General features: G+C 37.6%; 1 protein-coding gene and 1 pseudogene across 1 annotated transcript in view; both read left to right on the top strand.

The window, feature by feature from the left end:
- Positions 1–21,664, top strand: part of PRKG1 (protein kinase cGMP-dependent 1) — a 1,297,492-nt gene that overhangs the window by 1,206,893 nt on the left and 68,935 nt on the right. The gene's annotated exons all lie outside the window — the stretch shown is intronic.
- Positions 695–15,239, top strand: LOC134382414 (14-3-3 protein theta-like; annotated as a pseudogene).

Below are 21,664 nucleotides of genomic sequence, written 5' to 3'. Positions count from 1 at the left end.
GCACAGTCCTCACAATCCAATCACCTCTCAAAGGCCCCACCTTTCAAATACAATAATCCACTCCTGCCCTCCTGTCTCTTGGCTGTATTCTCCCCTGAGGCAAGCCATAGAAACTAGAATCCTTCTCCCCCAAGGCCCCCTTTGAAATTCAGCAAAGGCCATTCGCCCATATCATGTGGCACTGTGCAAGAACAAATCCAACTCCAGAACTCCAGAATCACATAACTATAAATTCCAAATGTCCAAAGCTTCCCTTATAATTGGAATCCAGGTTTGGCCCCTCCAATTTTAAGATTAAGATATGATTCTTAGGCAGTTGTGGGGATCAAGCAGTGGAAGCAGCAACAATTTGCTGACCTTTGGATCACAGTGGTGTGCCCTTGAAATCAACATCTAGTATTAGACCCCTGTCTTCTGCCCCATAAACCCATCCAACAATTTTAGTTGCTAGAGAGAAACTTTACCAGAAAGAAGGTCTTCACCAGATGTGTTCACTGGACCCTGGACTTCCTAGCCTCCAAAACTATAACTACTTGAAGACCTGAGTTCTCAAAAGAGTTTTCACAGTTTACTGTTTGGTTCACCCGTCTCATCACGAGTCACAGTACCTTTCCATCATGAGACCATTCAGCAAGGCTGTACTGGAGAGAAAACATCCCAAAAACATTGACTCGTGAAGACTTCTGGCAGCAAGATGGCGGTCTGAAGGCAGCGGCAGTGGTGGAAACTCAAGACTCGGGGGCCCCAGGGACTGGAAGAAATCACACTGCCTACCTGGAAAGAAGAAAAGGTAGCAACTTGCCCCAGCCCAACCCCAGAGTGGGCCCCTAGAAAGGTTGGAGCTGCTGCCGCTTGCAGTTGGTGACCCTGTGACTCTGCACCCGCCCACAGAAGCAGCAGCGGGAGCAGCGGAGGAACCAGCAGCAGTGGAGCCGGCGGCAGCGGCAGCAGCAGAGGAGCCGGCGGCAGCGCAGCAGCATAAGTGGCACCGGTGGTAGGGGCAGCAGCGGCCGGAGCGGGGGAAGCGGCAGCAGCGGAGCTGGCAGCAGTGGAGCCGGCGGCAGTGGTGCCGGCGGCAGCGACATGAGCGGCAGCAGCGGGGGAAGCAGCAGCGGCAGGAGCGACACCCTGCAGTACCGCCCCGTCACCCAGCAGCCCGGCAGAGTCCAAGCTGACCATAGAGGTAGCTCCCCAGAGAGGCCCAAGAACCGAGGCAACCACACACTCAAGGCACTAATGACCAACTGAGCAGTCACTGAGGTAGCCATACCAAATTGGCAACCACAGCAACATCTTAGTCAGTCAATAGTGTCAAACCTATGGACTGTGAAACCCCCTGCCACAATGAATAAAAAACAAAGAAAAGATACCAGAAATACAAAAAATCAAGAAAGTACACCACCCAAAGATAATAAATCTCAAGCTCTAGATCCTCCTATAGAACAAGAAGCCCTTGAAATGACTGACAAGGAATTTCGAGTGATAATTCTAAGGAAACTGAATGAGATACAAGAAAACTCAGCTAGACATCATGATGAAACGAGGAAAAGTATACAGGACCTGAAAGAGGAAATGTACAAGGAAATCAATGCCCTGAAAAAAAATGTAGCAGAACTTGCCGAACTGAAGAAGTTCTTCAGTGAAATAAAAAACACAACGGAGAGTTTAATCAGCAGGCTTGTTGAAGTTGAAGAGAGAACCTGTGAACTTGAAGATGGGCTGTTTGAAATAACACAAGCAGACAAAAAAAAAAAGAAGAAGAAGAAGAAAAGAAAAAAGAATCAAAGGCATTGAAGAAAATCTGAGAGAGATATCAGACAACCTTAAGCACTCAAATATTCGAGTCATGGGTATTCCAGAAGGGGAGGAAAAAGGAGATTGCATTGAAAACATATTCATCAAAATAGTGGCAGAGAACTTCCCAGGTATAGGAAAAATCACAGATCTTCAGATCCAGGAAGCTCAACGATCTCCAAACGTACTCAACCCAAAAAGATCTTCTCCAAGACATGTTATAGTCAAATTGGCAAAATGCAAAGACAAAGAGAGAATCTTAAAAGCTGCAAGAGAGAAGCATCAAACCACCTATAAGGGAGCCTCAATCAGGCTAACATCAGACTTTTCATCACAAACCCTAAAAGCCAGAAAGGAATGGGATGATATATTCAAAATACTAAAAGACAGAGATTGTCAGCCAAGAATACTCTACCCTGCAAGGCTATCCTTGCGAAATGAAGGGCAAATAGTAAATTTCTCAGACAGACAAAAACTGTGGGAGTTCACCACCCTCACGACCACCCTTACAAGGAATTCTCAAGGGAGTACTGGGTTTGGTTCCTGAAAAATAACTACCACTGCCATAAAAACCCAAGAAAAATCTAAACCTATGAGTATATTAAAAATGGCATTCATGAAGAGAAAACAAACAAACAAAAACGCTATCTACAACCTAAGGAAGCAACAAACACAGAAAACAAACAGTAAATCAGAAAGCAAGGAACAAAAGACACCTAAGACAACCAAACAACAATCAATAAAATGCTAGAAAAACAAGAACAACCCTACCTATAGTTAGCAGATGGAAAGAAATAATTAAGATCAGAGCAGAACTGAATGAAATTGAAACCCAAAAAACAATACAAAAGACCAATGAATCAAAAAGTTAGTTTTTTGAAAAGATAAATAAAATTGACAAACCATTAGCATCGCTAACAAAAAAAAGAATAGAGAAGATTCAAGTAACAAAAATTAGAAATGAAAAAGGTGATAATACAACTGATTCATCTGAAATGCAAGGAATCATTCAAGACTACTATAAACAACTGTACACCAACAAGTTTGAAAATCTGGAGGAAATGGATAAATTTCTGGACACACACAAGCTCCCAAAACTGAACCATGAAGATGTAGAAAACCTGAACAGACCAATAACCATAAAGGAGATTGAAGCTGTTATCAGAAAGCTCCCAACAAAGAGAAGCCCAGGACCGGATGGATTCACAGCAGAATTTTGCCAAACATTCAAAGAGGAATTGACACCGATTCTTTACAAACTATTCCAAAAGATTGAAACAGACGCAAATCTCCCAAACTCATTCTATGAAGCAAACATCATCCTGATACCCAAACCAGGTAAAGATATAACCAAATAAGAAAACTATAGGCTGATATCCTTGATGAATATAGATGCAAAAATCCTCACTAAAATACTAGCAAACAGAAACAGCAACACATACGTAAAATTATTCACTACGATCAAGTGGGATTCATCCCAGGGATGCAAGGTTGGTTCAACATACGCAAATCAATAAATGTGATACACCATATTAATAAAATCCAACACAAGGACCGTATGATCATCTCTATAGATGCTGAAAAAGCATTTGATAAAATTCAACACTCATTCATAACAAAGACTCTCTATAAGTTAGGTATAGACAGGAAGTATCTCAACATAATCAAAGCCATATATGATAAACCTACTGCCAATATCATCCTGAATGGGGAAAAGCTGAAAGCTTTTCATTTAAGAACAGGAACTAGACAAGGATGCCCACTCTCACCACTCCTATTCAACATAGTGTTGGAAGTACTAGCCAGAGCAATCAGAGAAGAGAAGGAAATAAAGGGCATCCAGATTGGAAAAGGTGAACTCAAACTGTCCCTCTTTGCAGATGACATGATCCTGTATATCGAACAGCCTAAAGCCTCTACAAAATAACTCTTGGAGTTGATAAAGGATTTCAGCACAGTAGCAGGATACAAAATCAACACACAAAAATCAGTAGCATTTCTATTCTCCAATAGTGAACATGAAGAAAGGGAAATCAAGAAAGCTTGCCCATTTACAATAGCCACCAAAAAAAAATACAATACTTAGGAATTGAGTTAACCAAGGATGTGAAAAATCTCTATAATGAGAACTACAAACCACTGCTGAGAGAAATTAAAGAGGACATAATAAGATGGAAAAATATCCCATGCTCTTGGATTGGAAGAATCAACATAGTGAAAATGTCCATACTACCCAAAGTGATATACAAATTCAATGCAATCCCCATCAAAATTCCAATGACATTTTTCTCAGAAATGGAAAGAACTATCCAGACATTTATATGGAATAACAAAAGACCATGTATAGCCAAAGCAATGCTGAGCAAAAAAAATAAAGCTGGAGGCATAACACTACCTGACTTTAAACTATACTACAAAGCTATAATAACCAAAACAATATGGTACTGGCATAAAAACAGACACACTGATCAATGGAATAGAATAGAGAATCCAGAAATCAACCCACACACCTACAGCCAAGCCTATACACTGGGGAAGAGACTGCCTCTTTAGCAAATGGTGCTAGGAGAACTGGATATCAATTTGCAGAAGAATGAAACTAGACCCATACCTTTCACCATACACTAAACTCAACTCAAAATGGATTAAAGAATTAAATATACACCCTGAAACAATAAAACTTCTTAAAGAAAACATAGGAGAGACACTTCAGGAAATAGGACTGGACACAGACTTCATGAATACGACCCCAAAAGCACGGGCAAACAAAGGAAAAATAAACAAATGGGATTATATCAAACTAAGAGCTTCTGCACAGGAAAAGAAACAATTAACATAGTTAAAAGACAACCAACAGAGTGGGAGAAAATATTTGCAAACTATACATCTGACAAAGGATTAATATCCAGAATATACAAGGAACTCAAACAACTTTACAAGAAAAATACAAGCAACCCAATTAAAAATTGGGCAAAAGAGCTAAGTAGGCATTTCTCTAAGGAAGATATACAAATGGCCAACAGAGAAATGAAAAAATGTTCAGCATCACTCAGCATCCAGGAAATGCAAATCAAAACTACACTGAGATACCATCTAACCCCAGTTAGGATGGCTAAAATCCAAAAGACTCTGAACGATAAATGCTGGCGAGGTTGCGGAGAAAAAGGAACTCTCATACATTGTTGGTGGGACTGCAAAATGGTGCAGCCTCTATGGAAAATGGTATGAAGGTTCCTCAAACAATTGCAGATAGATCTGCCATATGACCCAGCTATTCCACTGATGGGAATATACCCAGAGGAATGGAAATCATCAAGTCGAAGGTATACCTGTTCCCCAATGTTCATCGCAGCGCTCTATACAATAGCCAAGAGTTGGAACCAGCCCAAATGTCCATCATCGGATGAGTGGATATGGAAAATGTGTTATATCTACACAATGGAATACTACTCAGCTATAAAAACGAATGAAATACTGCCATTTACAACAACATGGATGGACCTTGAGAGAATTATATTAAGTGAAACGAGTCAGGCACAGAAAGAGAAATACCACATGTTCTCACTTATTGGTGGGAGCTAAAAATAAATAAATAAATTCACACACACACACACACACAAAAACTGGGGGGCGGGGGGGGGAAGAAGACATAACAACTACAATTCCTTGAAGTTGATATGCCAAGCAAACAGAAAGGACATTGTTGGGTGGGAGCGGGGAGAGGGAGGAGGGAGGGGGGTTTCAGTAAAGGGCCACAATAATCAACCACATTGTATATCGACAAAATAAAATTAAGAAAAAAAAAATAACAAATACAATAATCCAGTTTCCCACCCTCTTAACACTGCTACAAGGGGGACCAAGTTTCAAACGTGAAATTTGGAGGAAACATTTGACTCATAGCAGAGGTCCAGAAGCCTTCTTGCTTCTCTTCTGATAAAGTTGACACTCCCTGAAGCAGAAATACGTTTTTCTGTTTGTTTGTTAACTTAAGAGCTGAACTTCAGTGCAATGCTTGACTTCAGTGCGTATGAATCAAAATGATCTAATATCGGTCACATTATCTTTCATTTGAAAAAATTTTGGAAACCATTTCTAGAGTATCAAAAACATGCTGCAAGATGTAACACTTTACCTTTAAAATCTTAGTTATTCATCCCCCAAAGTTTTAAAATTAATAACATTTTTAAAATATATTTTTTCCTTAAAATTTCCCCTAAAATTCCAAAACATAAAATTACACATAAATTTTGAAATCGCACAATTAAAAAAAATAAATTATTTCCAGGTTTTGCCTGGACATTCAGATTTTTTTGTGTATTTCTTAGAATAGTTAAGTAATCAGTGTTAGGCAGCTTTCAGCTTTCTAAACTGAACCCTGCTTCATGGGTTGGTCTCTAAGGATGCAAAAGAATTGGATCTCTTCCTTTGCACTTGTGAGGCATACATTCCTCCCCAGCATGAGAGATGAGCTCATGTTGGACTTCAATTGTAGGCTGGATAAAAATAAGTAAACATGTCAGTTAAGGACAAAATTATACCAAGTGCCTTGACTGCTTATTGTTTCAAAGCACATTTTGACATAATTTGAATGAAACAAACAGAAGAGAAACATTTATACATGGCAGATGTTGTGTCTTTGTGAAGCTTCATCTGGTGAGAGAAAAGCTTCTAGACACAAGTCACAATCCTGCACTTGAAATGTCCATATCACTGAGACCTTAAGATGTGAATTCTGGCTGTTTTCCTTGCTAAATCACAGCACCACCTGGTTAGTCCCTTTGAAAACTTTGACTAAGTCCTCAAATACCAGGCTGGTCACTTTGGGTCAGTATCTTATGCTCATAGAACTTCAGAGGTAGGAGAGAGTTGTCCAAATCCAGCTCCTTCATTTTATAGAAGTTAGTTAGTCTAGATATTCTAGTTATTCTCTAATTATTCTCTAGTTATTATTATCTAGTTATTATCTAATTAGTTATTCTAGAGATGTGGACTTTGTCATTTTGAAACTAGAATTCATGGAGACTTAAGAAATATGGCTTTCGAATAATAGGGTCATGGTTAAAATATAGAACCAGTCTCCCTGCTGTTGACAGTCTGGGAAGCTTAATATACGTTTTCTGGTCGCTAGGGTACCATTTAGAGCAGTGAAGCAGTTGATTTATGATATGGCACACAGATGAATGTCTCAGAGCTCCTGTCTACCCACTGGGACTTAGCATTATTTCATGACTCATGTCAGTTAATCTTTGAGTATGATTGCATTCATATAACTGTGACAGAAAAAGACAAACACAGTGTTATAAATATTCAAATCGTTTATTATATTTTGTCTAATGTCTTTGTGTGACTCAACTTCTTTGTCATTTTCCAGATAGATACACATTAAAACTTGAACATCTGTAGTACACAGTTTTGAGGAAATAAATTTGAAAATTGCATCTTTTAAGGGTATAATTACTTGACTTAATTAGCATACAGTTTGATAAATATTTGTTCTGTGGAAAGAAATAATTTGTTCTAGAACTTCGTTGGTAACTGACACACGTAGTTTTTATGACTTAGCATCCTGTAAATGAACCAGGGAAATTGTGTTTACAAGGGCACACACAGTGTAACCTAACTGAACAGAATTAAAAAAAAACAATAATTTTGTAATGTCTGAAATGAGTTCAGGAAGGAAGAAAAAATGAGCAAATAGAACCAAGAAAATCTATAGTAATTAGAGTGATAATAAAAGTAGTGATGACATTGAATTAATTTTCTGTGGTTTATGTGACAAATTACCACAAACTGGGTGGCTTAAAATAAAAGAAATTTATTCTCTCACAGTTCTGGAGCCCAGAAGACCTGAATAAGTATCACAGGACCCAGTCAAGGTACAGCAGGGCCATACTCTCTCCAGAGGTTCTAGAGGAGAATCCATTCCTTGCCTCTTCTGGATTCTGGTGGTTCCTGGCATTACTTGGTTTGTGGCAGCATCACTCCAATCTTTACCTCTGTCTTCATGTTGCCTCAGCTCACTTTCTTTCCCTTTTTAAAGAATACTTGTGGTAGCATTTGGGGTCCACCAAAATAATCCATCACAAGTTCTTGATTTAAATCATGACTGCCATGGCCCCTTTTCCAAATAAGGTGGTATTTACATGTTGCAGGGAGTGGGACCTGATATCCTTTGGGGGATTATTTTTTAACCTACCACAGAGAAGTTCACTGGTTAAGTTAGCACAGCAGATCATGGCTGCTTTTCCCTTCCAGACTGCAGAGAATGCTACTCTGAACATATCCAACATGACATTTGATGAGGGATGACATTGGATTCTAGCCATCCTCACTCTTTCTTTCCTTTTTGCTTCAGCTCTATCTCAATCCTACTCCTCATGCTTTTCTTCCTAGGCTCAATGTAGAGAGCAGCAACTATATTCTGTAAAGTTTTCAGGTATCTCTCCCTGCCCCCAGACCTGCCGTTTTGACCTAGGCATTCCTTTTATAGGCTACTAAGTGCTCATTGTATCAACCTGTAGATAAGTGCACCTCACACTTGCAGGAGAGTGAAGATTCTCATAAGAAATTGCTGGATTCCACATCTCAAAAAATCAAATCCATCTGTTACTCAAAGATTATGCCAGATATTCTAAATAGACCTCTACTTTTGGTATCCCAGGGTAGAAACTTCCAAAAGGCTACTGAGCACGCTCCACATGACCCATAGAATAACTTTGTTTTTGTTTTAAGGGAAATTCTCAAGGGCTGTATTGACTATTTTTTTCTTGGCTATAATCTGCAGGGATCTGCATCGTGAGAGCTAGACCTGCCATACGTACGTGGTCCAGATTTGCCTGAGCACCACAGGGGGAGGTTATAAAACTTCCACCTGTCCTAGAAGTTTCCAGCCCAGAGCCTACTCCATGGAATTACTCCATGTCCTCAGTACATTCACATCTCCCTCCAAATAAAAATACCTCACATGCATAGGGGGCATTCCTTGGGTTCTTTCAGAGGATGCAGAACCTGGGGAATAGTAAAGTATTTGTGCTAGGACCAAACCATCCACTTGTCCCTTGTTCATGCCTTTTACCTTTCCCAAGCTAGTCCTATGGGTTCGTTTCATTTCATTGGTACAAATAGATGGACTTTATCATAGGCAATATCACCGTGGAACGGTTACCAACTCTTTCTCTTACACTTCCCAAAAGCTGTGTAAAACCCATAAAACCATGAAAGAGATCTTTGGATTCATGAATATATGTTTCCAAAATAATTAGTTGGAATTGAACACTTGGTTTGTGCATGGCACTGAGCTAAGCATTTTATTTGTATTCTTTCATTTAATCCTTTGAGTTAGGATTTATTATTACTACTATTATTATTATATTATTATTATTATTATTATTATTATTCCCATTTTCCAGATGAGGAATCTGAGGTTGAGAGAGATTAGATGACCTCACAGATAGCTATGGAGTTGTGGGGTATACTGTTAAGTTAATAGCAGAGTCAGGATTGAACCCAAGCAGTCTATCTCTAGAATCCATCTCTTTAACCCCAACTATACTGTCTCTTGACTATTGTTATGATCTTGCTATGGCCTTGGTTTTAATTTGGAAGTATGCATGAGTGCCTTAGTATGTGAAAGTATCCCTTCTTTATGTTACAAATGGAAGGCACTCAAAATAAGAACAAAACATTCACTTTAAAACTGCCTCCGAATCCTCAGTTTGTAGCTTAACCATGGGCTATAAACCATATAAACTATGATAGTTTAGACCCTGTCATAACTTAAAAGTAATAACAAAACCTCTTCTGCAAACAATTCTATATAGCATCAACACTTTTTCTCTACTTTATTTTTCCCATCACATAAGTGTATTATAATAAAATGTTGTGCAGTATATCCTGCAGTATCATATATCTACGTATTTAGACAGCTGAGTTCATCTTTAAGTCAGCATTACCAAATCCACCTATGAACAACGGAAGTAAATTCACAGCCACTCAGAGCTAACACTAGGACACTTAGACACCATTAATGTTCCACTGGGAGTTTCAAGTAACACTGTATCCATTAAGGGAAAGGAAACTGTAGAAAGATGATCTTTAAAGCACCTACAGTGAAATGGCAAATTATTCCTGCCCTAAAAGGCAATAATTTTTCTATTTGGTCAAGAAATATTAGCTATATTTTTTCTTTTAAAAGCTTGTTTTCAATTATGATTGTATAATCTATACATTCTATGTGCTTTATGTTATATATTGTTATATACGAGTCTATGTATAGATGATCCTAATGAAGTCTGACTACAAATGAATCACTATTATCATGGCTAAATTACTAGCTACTTGGTAAAATCACTATCCTCACTTCAAAACACGTGTCTCATGTGAGTTCTTTATTATTTAAAGTCTTTTAGAAGTTTATGTCTAAATTTGTTTTTTAGGTTTGTTATCATTGACAAATTTTTAATAATGTAGAAAATGTCCTTTAGAGAGAAGAGAGAGAATGAACCAGAATTTTTCCCACTGCACTATATTTGGGGAAATCATTAATTAAAGAAAAAATTTTTGGATAAGATACCATTAGTCTTCTCTTACTAATAGTGAGATGTTGCACTAGAGCAGCGCTCCAAAACCTTTTTCTGTAAAGGCCTTGATAGTGAATATTTTAGGCTCTGCAGGGGTACTCAGCTCTGCTGTGGCAGCACAAAAGCCGTCATAGACAATATCTGAACAAATGAGAGCACTGTGCTCCCACAAAACTTTATTCATGGAGCCTGAAACTTGAGTTTCATATAATTTTCATATGTCACAAAAGATTATTCTTCTTTTGATTTTATTTTCAACCGTTTAAAACTGTAATAACCATTCTTTGCTTACTGGCCACAAAGAAAACAGGCCTAAATTGGGTTTGGCCTGCAAGCTGTAATTTACTAATCTCTGCACTATTGCATTCATGTTGAAAACCTCATTTAATATTAAAAGTAATATTCCAGGGAATAATGAGCAGGTAAGGAGGAGAGTACTGAGAATAGCAAAGGAGTTTTAGAAACTTTTTCACACGTTAGTATTTGTTCTTTACAGACATTTTTTCTACAAGTCATAATCTCACAAAGCTTAGACTTTATCCAAAACTGAAATTTTGATTTTCCTCAAACCTGTTTCTCCCCTAACCTTCCCTGTCCCTCTAAATTGCAGCAATATCCATCCCCCTCTCCCTCATTCTCTACCTCAAATCCATCAGCACATTGTGTGTGTGTGTGTGTGTGTGTGTGTGTGTGTGTGTGTGTGTGTGTGTGTGTCTATTTCTTCTAGAACCTTCTGTCTCATTTCCAGCACCTGTTCACACCAACACTCTCTCACCTGAACCACTACATGAATAAACAGTTGACCTCCCTCCAGGATCCTCTTTCCTCCCCAACAATCCATTTTCAGCAGAGCATCTTGAGTCATTTTTTATAAATCAATGATTTCACATTCAATGATTTCATGCATACTATCTGCAATCCTGGGCAGGTTATCAGAACACTTTAAGTCTCAATTTCCTCTTCTGTAAATGGAGAGAGTAATTGTCCATATTTTTGTGGCTTGATATGAAGATTAAATAACTAATGATATTAAATGTTTAGCGTGATGCCTATTGTAGGATCCCTGTGTAGTGAACCAGTGCTTGTTAAATGGTATCTGCCATCAATGTCATCATTGTCATCATCATTTTCACCATCGTCACCACCGTAATTAAAAAAGACTGTAGTTAGAATAAAATCAAAATAGCTCACCTCTTATGTCTTGCAGAACCTACCTGCCTGTCCCTGCTTGCCATATGTTTGAAGCTTGTTATGTGTTGGCCATCCTGATCTTATTTTAGTTCCTCATGCACTCCAAACTCTTCAGGACCTCCACAGCTGCTCCCCACCACTTTTCCTGCAAGTGGATTCTCAATTTAAATGTCACTTCCTCAGAGAGGCCTTCCCTGAATACTCATTTAAAAACTGTTTCCCACAAACTCACACCCCACTCAAGCACAGATGTCCCTGCTTGTATGTTTCCTTTATCATAATTCTAATGATAGATTGTTCATTAATGCATTTATTTTCCATATTCTGATTAGAATATAACCTCCAGGAGAGAGAGGCCTGTCTTCTTCACCACTTTATGCGAATAATGGCCTTAAAAAATGGTTATTGAATGAAACAAAGAAAAATGAATCCTCAGAGGTATCTGCCAATTTTATCTGAATTCTAATACATTCATTTAAATTCAGCAAACTCTATGCAGTCAATCAGTAGGTTCTTCTGACCATTTATTAGGCAAAAATGTATCAAGTACCTTCTGAGTTAAGCCTGTGCAAAATACAGAGGATTAAAAACCTTGGTTACAAATTTCGAAAAATTTGTAACGTAATTGCACAAGTTCTCATTTAAAAGTATTTAACAAAAAATATATATCAACAAGTCAATATATTTCTTCCTTCAGATTTAAGTATTAATTTCCTTCTTCATCAAATCACTCATCATATGGAATAGCACATGTAACTGGCACCATCAGTTATTCAACAAACATTTATCAAACATGTGTCCATTTCTGCACTAAGAACTGAAATTCTAATGATTATGTTTTCCTGCTATACTTCACTTTTATGAGAAAGAAGCAAATGCCATCAAAATTAGTGACTGGAGATTCTGTTTTAAAGTTTGCAGGTTATGTCTTGGGATCAGTATACATGTGTCATGTTCTGATTCACTTTCTGTCTGAGGTACAGTCTCCGCAGGAATTCGTGTTGACCCCAACACACTGTAAGGTCTTTGATCAATGACACATGTTCAATAAATACTTCTATTTTACCTAGTATGCTTACTAAGTCCAGGAAATATGTAGAAATATGTTAAGGAAGATTTTCTGAACTATTATCTAATTATTAAAAGAAATTATCTAGTTATTTAATGAAAAGCATTTCTGCTTTTAAAGGGGTTGAACTTCCAATATCCAAAGACTAAAACTACCTCATACACCTGTCTCTTCTGCACTTCAGTTAACTGTGGTTTTCACATGTGTGATCATCAGCGGTCCCATTATAGACTTTGTTTGCAAATTCAACCCTCACTTGGTTATTAATTTCCATGTAAGAATTGTGCACGCATTTAGAAATTGTTACCATCACATGGTACAGTAATGACATCTTCCTGGGCCAACCCACTAGACTTCCACAATATATGGTCAATTCAGAAAGAGAATGACAACATTATACTGAATTATCCTTATTACAAATGAGAAGAATATTAATTAAAACTCCTGAAATGAGTAGTTATAAAAAACATGCAAATATCTATCCTGCTAATAGAAAGAAAAAATATCCAATAATTTGTTAATGAAGTAATATGGGGGTAATAAACATTAGTCTGGAAATTAGAAGATATAAATGCACTTGTAAGATCTGCCAATAACTGTGTGATCTGTGGCAATTCTACTGCTCTTGATTCAAATTCTATATCTAAAAAACAAAATATTGTATGAAAGCGTCTCTTTAAATCTTACATTTCTAAATTTGTAGGAATTTACTACCACTTACCTGAATGTTGGCAATGTGTTTTAACTCAAGCTAGCATTTTCATTAGGCTTTTTACTGGTAATTAACTTGCCTTTTAAACTGTTAATGTAACTACCACTACAAACTTTAACAGCTCCAGGGAGAGATTTTTTTTCTTCATGTTTCTTGATTTTAAAAAATGAGAATTATAAGGATAATATGTACTTTCTGTTCTCATAAACTATAGTTTTTCTACCTCTCCATCCATAAGGTATAAGCCTAGAGGAGAGAACAAGAGAGAGAGAGAGAGAAATATAAGTTACCAGGCAGAATTATCATTCTGATTTGCATGAAATCTCATGAACTTTTTCCTTTCCAACAGAAGCCTTTTCAGTAAGCTCAGTCCAAGTTTTGTCTTCTTTTTAAATTATGCTTTCACTGGATATTGGTATGAAACCGAATTTCAATTTGGCTTCTGATAGACATAGTATTTCTCAAAGGGATCATAGCCTTTTCTTATTAAAAAATCAAGTTTACCTTCAGTTAAAATACTAAAAGAAAACCGAACAGGAATTTTGTATTGCACATGCAGTGATTTTGCCACAACAAGAGCAAGTTAGATATACATGGGAACGTTCTGCAACTCTGAAACTGCTCTACCTCGGTGGCCCTGAAAACAACTGTGTACATGAATTTTCACACACACCAAGAAATAGGCTTTCTCACTTAAAGCAAATAAGTTTTCAAATAGCTAATTATTAATTCAGTTTCTACCATGAATGAGGTACTGTGTAAAACACAAAAAAATGAAAGTTTAATTCTGGCCTTCAAGAAGCTTAGCTGACATTTAATGGCTTTATAAATTAAGTCAGCAACAAATATTTCTAGATGTGCAGGAAAGTAGCAGACATCTCAACTGATTCTGTTTGGTAAATTTTTTTTTTTTTTTTTATATTCTTCATAAAAACTTCATCTCATATAATACTAACTTCTCAACATACAGAATCAATACAAATCTTAGCTGCTTCTTAGTGAGGCTCAAGGGAAAAAAAATCTTGAAGACCAACATAAGGAAGAATTGATTTTAAGATAGCAGCAATGCATTTATAATATTCTACCTGGAGGGCCTGCCCCGTGTCTCACTCAGGTGAGTGAGACGCTCCTCGCCTGCGCCCCGGCCCTCGCGCACCGTGGAGGAGACAGAGCTGATCCAGAAGGCCGAGCAGGCCGAGCGCTACGACGACACGGCCACCTCCATGGAGGCCGTGACCGAGCAGGGCGCCGAGCTGTCCAACGAGGAGCTCAATCTGCTCTCGGGGTGCCTACAGGAACGTGGCCGGGGGCCGCAGATCCGCCTGGAGTATCATCTCAAGCATTGAGCAGAAGACCGACACCTCCAACAATGAAGCTGCAGCCGATTAAGGACTCTCGGGAGCAAGTAGAGTCCGAGCTGAGACCCACCTAGCCAAGCTGAGATCCTGGAATTGTTGGATAAGTATTTAATAGCCAATGCAACTAATCCAGAGAGTAAGGCCTTCTATCCGAAAATGAAGGGAGATTACTTCGGGTACCTTGCTGAAGTTGCATGTGGTGATGACCGAAAGCAAACGATAGATAATTCCCAAGGAGCTTACCAAGAGGCATTTGATATAAGCCAGAAAGAGATGCAACCCACACACCCAATAGGCCTGGAGCTGGCTCTTCACTTTTCTGTATTTTACTGTGAGATCCTTAATAACCCAGAGCTTGCCTGCACATTGGCAGAAACGGCTTTTGATGAGGCCCATGCAGAGCTTGATACACTGATGAAGACTCATACAAAGACATCAGCCTCATCGTGCAGTTGCTTAGGGACAGCCTAACATTATGGACATCAGACAGTGCAGGAGAAGTAAGTGACACAGCAGAAGGGGCCGAAAACTAAATGTATACAGGGTGTCATCTTTCTTTCCTTCAAGAAACCTTTTAACACATCTCCATTCCTTACTCCAGTTGGATGTCCTGTTGCAAAGAAACCCATTCATGTGTATGGAATCAACTATTTATAGTCTTTTTCACATTGCAGCTTTGGGAAAACTCCATTCCTTGATTTGTTTGCCTTGGCCTTCCTGGTGTGCAGTTACTGCTGTAGAAAAGTATTAATAGCATCATTTCATATAAACATAAGTAACTTCCAAACACTTATGCAGAGGACTAAAAATGTATTTGGTATTTAAGTAATCTGAACTGGTTCTGCAAGTGACTGGGTTTTGTATTACCGTGAAAATATGAAAACGTAGTTAATTACAATTTAAAAAGTGTTCTACATAACTCCTTAATTTCTACATTCCCTCTCTTGCTCTTCTTTGGGGGATTCCTTTTGGTAAGCAACTTTTCCACGCTCTTGATGTATTCCTTTTTAGTAGGAATCCAAAAGTATCCGATTGAATGGAAAAGTATTTGACGTTTCTGGGCTGGGGGTCACAAATTGAAATGCCTCCTATATCATATATTTTGGATGTTATGTTTATCTTATTCACTGTTCATTTGCTGCTGTTTAAGCTGACAACTTCCCCTCCCAATAAAAATTCACTTAACACCTCCTGCCTTTGTAATTCTGGTATTCACTTTACTGTGTAATAGAAGTAGCATGTTGCTGCCAGACTACAGCATTGCTTTTGGCAACTTAAAGTGAATGCCATTTCTTAATACACTAGAAAGGGGACATAAATTAAAGCACACAAATCCAAGTCTAAAACTTTAGTACTTTTTCACACACATCTGTGCACATGTGAGAGGGTGTCCAGTTTGTCTAGTGATTGTTATTTAGAGAGTTGGACCACTATTGTGTGTTGCTAATCATTGACTGTAGTCCCAAAAAAGCCTTGTGAAAACGTTATGCCCTATGTAACAGCAGAGTAACATAAAATAAAATTACATTTTATAAACCATTTAAAAAAAAAAAAAGAAAGAGAAAGAGAGCCACTCTTCCCATTGGACTTACAGGGAGTTTGGCAGGCAATTGGGGGGGGGGGGGGGGGGGAAACGAGCTCAAGCAAGTAGCTTAGCTTAGCAGTGCCACCTTGCTTCCAGAACTGGAGTACTTAAGACAGAGATAGAGCAGACACTGACTTAGCAGTGAGAGTGACTGGAGGAGGGGCGATGGCCACTGTGGAGGAGCACACCTTCTACAGAGCAGAGACAAGTTCTTCATATAGTTGTCTTCTGAAACTCACTCTGTATTCTGTCCCTATGCAAATATTAAAGGGCTCCATTATAAAGAAATAACTTAGTGATTCTAAACAGAACACACATAACAACACATTTTCAATATTTGCAAATAACACTGTACAGAAATTTTAAACGAAAAAACAAACAAATTTAATACATCTATAAGAAACACATTTTTAGAAAGTAGAATGTATATGTTTCAAAATTTGATGGGCATCCATCCAAGATGTGGAATAATCCCGATGTTTTTCCAAGTCCCATTGGCATATGGGATAGTCCTTGTTTACAGATCCCCTCCAATATGCCAGCCATTCTGCTAGGTGATTAAGACACTAAAATAAAATAACACACCTTGTGCAACCAATGGGAGCCCCGACTCTGCAAAGAGGCATGAATACATAAACATTCAACACCTTGACATCCTAAAGTGCAGCAGGGGAATAGAGGAGGTAACAGTTCTGCTTGGAAGAAAAGAAAGGAGAGAAACTAATAAGCTTCAAGATGTACCTTCAAGAATATACCTTGGATGCATATTTCTCACTGATTTTCACTTCTAGGACAAAATCCATACAGAGAGTTTGGGGGAAGATTAAATGAGAGTATGTATGTAAGGCCCTTTGTACAGGAGCTAGAATTCAGTACGTACAATTAATGTCATAAAATATTTTTATTTGCTATAGAAATAGCAGCTATAACTATGCAGAGAGAACAGTTCGGAATTTTTAAGTAGCCCAATGAGACTAGAGCATAAAGTTTGAGTGGAGAGGTTATGAAGAAAAAGGCCAGAAAGAGGCCACACTTCAAAGATCCTTTAATGCCCCCCAAAAGAATTGCAACTTGATGCAAATGCAGAGGGGAAAACGTTCAGGTTTTAGGCAGCCAACTAACACGGCCACGTGTTTCAGAAAGTTTATTCTAATGACCATATGAAGAAGATACAAGGCAGGGGACAAATCAGGAGGCTTTTCACTAGCAGAAAAAACTAGCAGTTTTGAAAATTTGTGAGTCATTTTGAATATCACTATGTCTATTAGTTACATATTCCTTTTAATATGCATTTTATAAGTTTCTGCATTAATTTATATGATGTTTTATGTTAAGATGTTAATAAAAGTTTATTCTAAAAAAAAAAAAAATTGCCAGCACGATGATGCCCCTTTTGAATGTATTATTCTAAATACAAAGTTATTTGGAATCTGACTTGCGAGAAGCTTGCTATGCTGTAAAGTGAGGTACACGGGCATTTAGTTAAAGTAGGCAAAACAATCCAGTTTTCTTTTGTGCATCTCAGTTCAATGCACTTTCATACATCACCTCAACATTTTCTTTGTTCATCATGGGCAGATGAAGGGATACGTATTGTGGTAGTTGCAAATGCATGTATTTTTCAGAGGAAAATAATTCCTTTATGAAAATTTTAAATTATAAATTTGGGTAGATAACCTTAAAAAACAAAAGGTGGGTGAGGGAAATGAAAGAATACATTAAAATACATTTTTATTATAGTAAGGATAAGTAGAAACATAACTTTTGGTTTTTATCCTATTCAGAATACCACTGACAAAGAGGTAGATGACAAGGAGACTATAAAATAATTGTAGATCTAAAAGTGAATATGTATTGTAATGTCTAATTGAATATCTTAAGGATGGATTACATACACGAGCCAATCCGTGGAAGGTTTAACTTTGAGACAAACCTTGTACTTTTCTGCCCTCCAGTGGCAATTTGAAGAATTGACCCATTTTCATAGAATTTGTCAAGAAATGCGAGGTAGAGGATAATCCAATGGTATAGGACGTGTGCAAACTGTACTCCTGAGACCCTGAGAATATTTCCTTTTCTTACCTCATCTAACTTAAGGCAGAAGAGAGCTATAAAACTTTGGAGATTCTTCAGACTGCTTCCAAGAATGCAAACGAACTATTGGTTTGGAATATAGACGGTTCTGTTGATCATTCTTCAGTATAGTTTTCCAAATCACCTTTCTAACAAGGGATTGCCAAGCACAGAATGGAGGCTTAAATTTTCACCTTACTCAGAGGAATCATGCATGCATGGGACAAAGATGACACTAAACCTCTGACCCTGGTGGGTGGGGCTGGCCTTTCAGTTACCAGGCTCCTGGACTTGGGATCCTTCGAGAAACCAGAAGATAGCTACCAGAATGCCAGGGAAATGATTTCACATGGATTTTGCAAGATCCTCAAAACCAAATTACACTAGCAGAGCAAGGAGATTTGCTATAAAATTTTAACTGATTAGTCATAGTTAGATGGAACATCCAAAACAGGAAAACACTTGTTTATTGAAACTGAAATTACCTATTTTTTCATCTTTACCTTTCAGTATTAGTTTAGCCCCAGAATTAGATGTGGTTAGTAGAGCAAGGTCTGCAGAGCATCTTAGGTAGACTTTTACTCCTCTTCCAAACATGGCTGGCATTAGAAACATTTCTGGTGCCGTTTCTCCTATGTCCTTAGAGGGAATTGCGCCTTTGGCCTTTACATGGATCTAGGTGTTCTTTACAATCACTTTGTAGTCCTGTTGTTAGAATTAAATGGATTGAAATAGCTCTAAATTTTCAAAATAGTTTTACTTAAACCCAACGACTACTTAAGTATTTACACAATTTTTAAAAATTCTCTCCGGCTTTTCACAAATGAAAGCTTTCTTTTACTAGACAGACAATTCCTTTTAACAAGTGAGTTCAGATGCAGCAGTGAAGTGAATTAAATAGCCTGAGATCCTGTTTCACTTCCTGAGACAGATCCTATAAATTGCATTCTATGTGCCCTTCCACTTCCTGTCCTCAATAATGATGATGCATAAAAACAGCTGTTGTGTGGGAACTGTTCAGAGCAATGTTTCTCAAAGCACAGGTCATGGAAGGGTGGTTCTGTAGGCCCTGTTTCCCTTTCTTCCAAAATAGCACCCAAGGCTCTTCTGACCTTGCTTCCTTCCACCTCTGAGTTATAAGCTTATGAGGAGTAAGTTTATCCTACTTCCTTTTGTTGTATTTATTTTTAATTGGGGAGGAGTAAATACATAATTCTGGAAGAGGCTAGACTTCTCTCGAGAGATCAGCTGGGTAAAATATATGCATGCCGAGTTCTCTTGGTTAGAAGATTAGCATCAGATGACTCTCTTAGTCTAGGAACTATAGCAAACCACATCACTCTTTTTTATATTTTAATACACTTTATTTCCACCCTATCTCCAAATGGTATATAGAAAGATTTAGATGTCATTGTTCAGTGTGATATTATAGAAACAACAAGCAAACATTAACCTAGGTTTATAGTTACTCAAGTGGCAAGGATTAAACAATGTACAGTGGATTTGCAAATATACTGCCTATTATACTGGATCAGAGAAAATGGAAACGGGTTGCAGTGGTGGCTTGAGGCACCTGATGCAAACGCGCTACCTGGAAGGTAAAGCAGGTAAAGCAGGCACCTGCTTTGTCGGTAGCACAGACACTATGACAAAGGATATTTAATAACAGTGTTGCCAGCACTTCTCTTCCTTCCTCCTTTACTTTGTAGTTATAATTTACATGAAAAATGAAATTGCTATTTTGCCTCTTATTCCAATGACTTCTCTTAGGAAATTCATGGTTTAGAAAAATCAATGGGAGTTGGTTTTTTTTTTTTTGGAAAAACAGGATGAAGTAGGGATTCTTAACAGCTGACAGCCATCCCAGGGGTTGCTGTTTCTCCTGGCATGACGATCACAAACACAAGGCCGCAGAGAAAAAAGCCGAATCCAATAAATTCTCATGAAAAGCAACAAGAAGACAACAGAGAGGACAGGCAAAAGTTATTAAATTATTTTTAGGCTCTTTTTTTTTAAAGTCTTATCAAGTCTGACAATTCTTTTTTGACTGAATACAAAGATACCCAATTATATGAACAGTTGCAATACAAAATTTTGGATCACAACAGCTGAGGCAGTATTCTCTTAACCTAAAAAGAAGCTTTAACTTCTACATGATTTGGATTATTTTAATTTTAGAATGATACATTTATTGCTTTTGAAAATATTTTTGTTACAAAAATAAGTGATTATTTTGATTCTTAAATTAAAAATACATAGGGATTAAGACACATTATCAAGTGAATTTCCCTTCTGGTACCTTTCAAGTGTTTGATGAATAATAGGACCATCACAATTTTCAAGTTCTCCCATGAAATGCAGTTGGTGTTTATGAGTCTTATATTCATTAATTAATACTTTATTTTATTGTTTTTTAAAGACTAGTCAAGTGAAGCAGTGGGAGTTATTAATTAGTATTTTCAAATAGACTGTTTAACCAAAATATAGTTTATTGTTAATTTCATTTTCCTTGAGCAAGATATGAGACACTATTTCTTGTCTCTGTGTTCAACCAAAATGAAATTCAACAGAAGTTAGAGAAGCTACAGATAAATTATAACACACACATTTAAAAATGAAACAAAAAGAAAAAAAGAAAAAGAAAGAATGAAGCATATCCCTCTGTGAGACTTCTTTGTTGCCATGGCGAGCATTTCTATAAGGAACACTTCCTCTTTGAGTTCACACTTGAGGTAAGTGGGTCATCAGACGTTTACATACAAGGATGAATAGATTTTGAGCTTGGAGTCTTTAATTAGCCATGTGCAATGCATTTACAAGCTTATGAAAATTAGAAAAGTCATGGGAAAATAAAATAAAGAAATTAACTGAAAAGAGTAACAACGATTGGGCCAATTAAAAAATGTAATTATACTGTGTTTTTCCTCAGATTACAAACTGTCTAGGTAAGTGTTCAATAATCCTTTGAGTCTAAATGCCTTGATTCATAATCTAGAATAGGATCAGGCAGAACAAGTGAGGTAGGAAATAAATATTAATAACAAATAATCTCAACATCCTACTTTACCTATTCACTTATTATTGTCCTCCAATAATCTTTTTCCAGGGTTGCTAATGAACTTCTAAACTGACGGATTTTTCCCACTACCTACTAACAAACAGCATAATGCCTCAAGTGGCCTGTTAGAGAGAAGGAGGTGTAGCTAGGAAGAACCGAAATAATCCTCACACGGGCTAACAAAGTATTGAATACCAAGAATTAGGTGAAAAACACTCATCCTCTTACTTGCTACTTTTTGT

This window comes from Cynocephalus volans, chromosome 7, assembly GCF_027409185.1.
Source record: "Cynocephalus volans isolate mCynVol1 chromosome 7, mCynVol1.pri, whole genome shotgun sequence".
In the NCBI taxonomy this organism is placed as follows: Eukaryota; Metazoa; Chordata; class Mammalia; order Dermoptera; family Cynocephalidae; genus Cynocephalus; species Cynocephalus volans.
The sequence above is the reverse complement of the archived record's forward strand: the minus strand, read 5'-3'. Positions and strand labels throughout refer to the sequence as shown.